The sequence below is a fragment of the Cupressus sempervirens genome, chromosome 3 (assembly GCF_028749045.1).
Source record: "Cupressus sempervirens isolate cs-2001-9-10 chromosome 3, ASM2874904v1, whole genome shotgun sequence".
In the NCBI taxonomy this organism is placed as follows: Eukaryota; Viridiplantae; Streptophyta; class Pinopsida; order Cupressales; family Cupressaceae; genus Cupressus; species Cupressus sempervirens.
In genome coordinates, this window is record NC_143120.1 from 162,961,212 (window position 1) to 162,968,476 (window position 7,265).

At 32.8% G+C, this 7,265-nt stretch overlaps 2 pseudogenes; both read right to left on the reverse strand.

Annotated features, from left to right (window-relative positions):
• Nucleotides 1-2,963: 2,963 nt before the first annotated feature.
• Nucleotides 2,964-3,746, reverse strand: LOC149565271 (putative CCR4-associated factor 1 homolog 7 pseudogene; annotated as a pseudogene).
• Nucleotides 3,747-5,132: 1,386 nt separating this feature from the next.
• On the reverse strand, nt 5,133-6,118 carry LOC149565272 (putative CCR4-associated factor 1 homolog 6 pseudogene; annotated as a pseudogene).
• Nucleotides 6,119-7,265: the final 1,147 nt, after the last annotated feature.

A 7,265-nucleotide genomic window follows, 5' to 3' on the forward strand; every position in this document is an offset into this window, starting at 1 on the left:
TCTTTGCAGCTTATCTTCTAGACTCTCCTTCTGTGCCTTTTCCTTCATTCACATATCCATCTTATTCCATGTATTCCACTTTTTCTCTTATTCTCACTACTTGACCTTTCTTATATATCATAAGCTTTGTCAAGTCAGCTTGAATACCCTTTCAGATAATCATTAAACATCCAAATAGTCAACCTGAATCAATTAATTATTAGATAGGTGTATTATGTTGTCACTCATTTAATACTGAGATCGATCACTTAGTTAACACTAAAAGTTCTTTGATGTACGACCACTCGGTTAACACTACAAGCTGGATATCCTTCACTGCCAGACTTCTCAATTAAATACTGAAATGTTCTTCAATACCCGATCACTTGGTCACTACTGAATATGCTTGGTTAATACTATAGGTTCTTCATAGTTCGGATAATATTGATATTTGTGCAACATCAATGACAACATAAAATTTGAAGAATTGTTTCCAACATATATTTCTCTCTAATTTTCACATTCTCCCTTTCTACCTCCCTATCATTTCCTTTATATCTTTCTTATACAAACACACACTCGATTCTATGTCTCATTTCTATCTTACCTTACCCATCTCATTGCCATTCACCTTTCACTATCTATATTCTATTTCTTCAATTTCACTTAAATGAACTTCTATATGTAGATCTATCTATATATGATATCATTCACAACCCCCACACACCCCCCCCCCCCCCCCCCTCCCCCCTCCCCCCCCCCCCCCCCGCCCTATTTTTTTATCAATACCAAACTTTTCACCTCTCTATCTCTCTTCTAACTTCATATTACTCATCTTATCCCAACCCCACCCTCCCCCCCCCCCCCCCCCCCCCCCCTCATCCCAACCTCTCTCCCCTTACCCCTCCCTATATCTTCTTACCCCTCTAAAATTATCAATTTTTATATGAAATGGACAACCTAGCCTTGTGAAATGTACAAAATACATCATTTTTCTATAAAAATAAATAAAATAAACACTTAGAAATATATTGGTTAATACAATCTAGGTTCGTTAAAAATGCATTGAATATTTACTTTGTAAAACCATTTCATCATATTCTTTAACAATATTAAGGGTTTTTCTAGTTTTTCATCATGCATCTAACTATTTCCTTTGCTCATGCAATAGTTGACTTTGTACTTATAATGATTGGGCAATTCAATGATTTTAGCATTTTTTATTATGTAGCTTTACTGCCTCATTAGTAGTGAACAAGTGCATAAAACTCCAATTCTTTATTTCCATCCACACTTACTTCTATGTCTATATGGGTCATAAGAAGACCCCAATCATGTTGGGTTGGGTTTCCATCTTTTATAAAATGTAGTAGTTGGAAGAATTATGCTTGCATGCTACTCTCACCTTCTAATGGAAACATTAATTGTAACATGGCATTCAATCTCAAGTTTTGAGATCATGTTCAATCAATAAGAATGGAATGAAGATATCTAACATTAATATTTAAAAAAATTAATACATAATATAATTGAAAAATATATTCATAATCTTGAATAGTAATGGAAGTAATCTTTTCTCTATTGAAAATAAGAGAGAAGCACTCTAATAAGTCATATCAAACACTAAATAAATAGTTAAAAACTTTAAAAAAATAACTCCTTATCAAATAAATAAGATGGAAGAAGATATAATATTAATAAAGACTAATGAAAAGCACCTTATTTTTTTATTTTATTTTGTGTATTATTAAGAATTTTTTAAATATTTTTGTTTAGCAAAATATATTACTAATTATTAAAATATAATTTCATATGAAATACTTCAAGAATACGTTGCATTAAAAAAAAAATCTTAATAAATCTATATTTATAAAGAGTAATAATTGATATATATATATATATATATATATAGATAATCAAATTATTTCTTATGTAAAAATAATTATAAAAAATAAATTTAAAAATCTTTACTTTATTATGGATATTTTCCATATTTATGAAGAAAAGTAATGAATTAGATTATTTAAACATACTTGAATTTTTTTTATGGAGGTCATCCACAAATAAGTTTTAGCTATCTAATATGGGCCACGTGTGCTTGAATCCTCTTCCGCTAAGAGCCAAGGACCAAGGAGCATTTAGGCTGCCAGCATGATCCAGACTTCATCCTCCTTTTTTCTTTTAAATTGTGAAGAATCTTACTTAATTATGAACTATGATGTGCAATGTTATTATTACAAAATAATAAGATGAAACTTCGAAATTCTAGTTGTGGATGGAAATCCGACAATCACACTATTAAACTTTTGACATTTGAGAAGAGTTTAAAAATCTTAATAGAATAAACAATGATTAGAGATAAAAAGTATAGTCATTTTGTATATAATTGTTTACTATTTTATGAATAAATTTTTAAATACTTTTTAACTTTCTAACTGTCAAGCCTAAAAACATCAATAATATCCTACATGAGATTTTAAATATATTTTCAATAATTAGGGCAAAAATTGTACTTATCTTGTCAAATTCTAAGTTTATCTTTTTGACAAAGGTTAATCTAAAGTTGAAATATTTTTCCCCGAAAAATATATTCATAGACGGACAAAAGAGGTTTTCATTAGAACCAGCCATTCAAAAAAATTCTGATATGCCTGAAATGCAAAACACACAGAAAACTGGGCTTTAAATACCGATATTCATCCTGCTAAATGTTACAGCTTCTCCTCCATAATTAGCAACGATCTTTTAACAGGATCTTCTGAGAGCCTATCAAATCTCCTTTACAGTGCCTGACAAACCCTTTCTCCATCTTCTTCCTCCAATGACATTCCCCGATCTTCCTCAGGCTGCGGCCTTCACAAAATATATCATATCATAGGATCAATGTTTCAATTATAGATGTACGGATGATCTCCGCTCTTTCCATCCATCATACCATAATATCAATTACTCTTCAGCCTCTTGCTATTATCAACAACGATTCCTTATCCATTGCAGTTCTTCAGATCCAATCCATACAAGACATTTGTACACTTGTCCATTGATATGTTTGGAAAACCCTCTTTCAACTTCATGAAAACAGAGCAAGCAAGAAGACTATCAGACCCTGCTTGGTGAAATATGCCAATTCTCTCCACCTTAACAATCTCAGCAACTCTGTTTATTCCTCCGTAAACTCCATCACAGAACCTGATCATATGCTTCACATCATATACAGTGGGGAAATATGATCTCATCAGACTAAAAAAACCCTCTTGTGTATGAGGCAACTTGCTGCAAATCAGAAGTTTTAACAGGTACCCAAAATCATAAACACCATGAAAGACAACCCATTTCAAATTCTTATTGAAAACAATGCGAGATGAAATCAGAAGCTCCGCAAAACGATTTGAATGGATACCCACTGTGTTGTTTCTGGTGAAATCGATACCGCTCTGTCTCAGCAGCTTGATTGAATCAGGGGCATGAATGTCTTCATTTGGATTAAACTCCCTGAAATTGAATTGCCAAACACAGTCTGGAAGATTTCCTTTCTGGTCTGAGAATGTGAGGCCCAATTGGATCAATTTGAGTTTATCCACATTGGCTTTCAAGTTGTCGTAATTGAATCTAACATTTGGGTTTATCACAACCCCTGGAAATGCTGTATCCATTGCTACATATGAGTATTCAGCTACCACTTTTCTCATCAGCTTGAATTCTTCATCCAAATTATGTGCCCATACATCCCTTATGCAAACTGAATCCCTCTTCACCTTATCAACCATCGTGCACCACATTCAAAGTACAGAGATTGTGTTGAACTCTGATATGAATGAAATTGAGGAACTGCAGGATTTAAGTAGGTTTTAGAGGGTTCTGATGTTTTTAGCGTGCATATATTTTTAGACATTCTTATGCTATTTATTTAGATGTGTGAGTTATTCTTTTTGTTTGTTCTCTGGAATATTTGTTCAGTTATTTATAGATGTTTGCTCATTAATTTATAGATCTTGTTTATCTTATTTTATTTTAAGACATTTAAGTGTTTAGTAATAAGTAGATTTTTTATTATAGAAGTGTCTTTATAATTTTTTCAATCTTGTTTAGTTATATATCTTTTAATTTTTATAAAACAAAGTGTGCAAGGAGGATATGATTGTCCAAAAAAATTGAACTAAAATATTATAATGTAAGCATGTCAAACTTTAAGACTCAATAAACTTATATTAAACTTCACTTTGATCTTGTATATTAAAAATTTAGAAATATATAATTTTGAATAAAAAAGTTTAAAGTTATTTAAATTCTTTTAACACATAGATATTTGTCATTTTTAGTCTCTTTCTTTAAACTTTTATAAGTTATGTAGAGTTGTTTTTTAAATCTTTAAGTTTATTTAGTTTTAGTTTTAGTTAATTAATTAATCATTGTAAGAAATTTTTATTTGAAAATATTATATATAAATAGTAGAAAATCATATTTTTAAATTTGTAATTAATAATTTATTATTATTATAAAATATTTAAATTATCATTTAAAAAATTAAATTTTATAAAAATATATTAATTAATTATATAGGTCAAATTTCAGAAAAAAATGATAAGAAGTTTTTCTTATTTTAGTTCTTAATTTTAAATTTTAAAATATTATATTATAATTAATTGTAATATTTACAACGCCACTTTTAATCTATTTAAAAAATTAGTGAAATCATATTCTTTATTAATATTTTATTTTACATTTAATTGTTTTAAAACAAAATATTTCTTATTTTTCAATAAATCAGCCTTAACTACTTTCAATATAAAAAACAAACAATAAAGAAGACAGAAAGTACAGTAATGCACACTATTCTTATGCTCATTTAACTGTGTTTATTTTGACGTTCTCTTGGAACAACTAAATGAACTGTTTTGTAATAGAAGCCGCAGACTGACAGTTGACAACTAGTTAGTGTCTACTTATTCTTTTCTTGTTGCTAGGATTGTTCTATTTTATTTTATTTTATTTTATGAATAGTTTCCTTCTATTTGACTTCCGTTTAGCATAGGAAATTGAACGTCTTTCACCGAGAAGCCGCGTTGAATCGTATGCCTTGTTGAATACAGGAAGTTTTTATACAAAGCAAAACGAGTTCGCACACCATACCGCAAATTACCCAACAAAATTATCAAATCTTTATCCATATTTGTAATAACCATGTACAATAAACACAAATTATTTATCCAAAATCAATAGCTGCAGCTTTCCAGACCCAATCCATACAAGACATTTGTATACATGTCCATGGATCTTTGTGGAAACCCCTCTTTCAATTTCATGAAAACAGAGCAAGTAAGCAGACTATCAGACCCCGCTTGATGGCAAGTCCCAATTCTCTCCACTTTAAGCAGCTCAGCAACTCTGTTAAGACCTCCATAGACTCCATCACGGAACTTGATCATATGCTTCACATCATACACGCTTGGGAAATACAATCTCATCAGACTGAAAAACCCCTCTTGTGTGTAGGGCAGCTTGTTGCAAATTCAGTTTTAGGAGGGGCATGGATGTCCTGATTCGGGTTGAAATCCCTCAGATTGAATTGCCAAACACATTGGCGACCCGTTCCACAATCTGGTAGATTTCCTTCCTCGTCTGAGAATGTGAGGCCTAATTGGATGAGTTTGAGGTTGTCCACATTGGCTTTCAAGGTATGGTAATGGTACTCCGCTTGGCTCTTGAATCTCCCTTTGGCCTCATCACAACCCCGGGGAATTCCGTATCCATTGCGACATATGGGTATTCATCCACCACTTCTCTCATCAGCTCAAATTCTTCGTCCAGATTATCTGCCCACACCTCTCTTATGCAAACTGATTCACTCTTCGCCATTACCATCATGCACCCAATTCAAAAAGGGGCTTCTTCTTTTTTTTATTGAATCTGGAGTTTGGTGAATGAATCTGGTCTCCAACTAATGGAATTGAATTCAAAACACCCAATTCAAGACTATTTTGTTGAATATGGGATTCAATGAATGAATTCAAAACACAAAAGGAGGAAAACTGCAAAGATCTGAGAAAGCTTTGGTGGGCTTTAATGGTGGGAGAGGTTTGAAGTAAGAAGGGATATATAGTGGGAAAGGGGCTTGTGGGATTTGCAGGTTGAAAGCGTGAGGTAAGGTAAGGTAAGGTGGTTTTTATAGTCCACGACACTATGCCATACTTTTTGGGTTTACATATGGTGACAGTGATATGGGACTACCTCGTACTCTTTTTCGAGAGGCGCTTGGCGCTACAAATGAGGCGTACATACCCTACCCCCCAGTGGGATTTGAACTTGTGACCTTTCTTTCAAGAGTACAAGTTCTCCACCACTAGGCCAACAAGTTCTCCACCACTAGTTCAAGAGTGAAGAAAAAAGAAATGGCCGCCGGGGTAGACCAGGACCAAGTCTCGAAACTACGTTTGGAAGCTCGGTAAAAGACAACTTGTGTGAAAGAGCCGCGATATAACAGAAATAATAATTACTTTTTTTAATATTTGTATCCCCAAAACTTTTTAATTGTAAACTATTAAAAAAGAAGTTTGTACTAACAATACTCTTAGTATCAGATTCCCACATTTATATATTGGTTGTGAGGCAATTGGTATTTTATTGGGCATAATATAAACCTGTAAGAGATTGAAGTTATAGATTTTGTATGTTCCTATTTTGTTTTATATTATTTTATTTATGATAGTAAGTAGATTGTCATAGCATCTAATTTAGTTTGTTTGCTGTATAGATGGTTGTTTTTTTTTTAATAGTCCTTTTCAATTAATAATTAATATACTAAGATTACAATTCACAAAAAAGGGTCGGGGGATACAAGATCACCCCACGAGAGTTCACAGGCTAAAGTCGGAATCATAAACTATTCATAAAAAAACATAAATAGCAGCCTCAAGTGGCTAAAGTAGTGTTTGCTGTGGGAGGTGGTCATCACAATCATGAAAGCCCCAATCATCTTTGGGATTGGGAAGCAGGTTGGGAACAGTCCAGCCGTCATCAGCAATAGCAACAGGATCAGTGCCTTGGTTAGCATCTTTTATCTCTGGCCGTGGAGGTGAAGGCCATTTCCCAAAGAGCATCCATCGGACACTAGTAGGAGGAGCCGAGGACTACCGAGTACCACCACAGAGCCTCCATCCACCATCTGAATCTATAAATAAATAAATAAAATATGTTTGTCTATTGTCTTAACTCCTCGAGGACCTTGTCAACCTCGACAAAGTCATATAGTTTGGTCCATGGGTCATGTGGCACACTTGGTCTGCAAT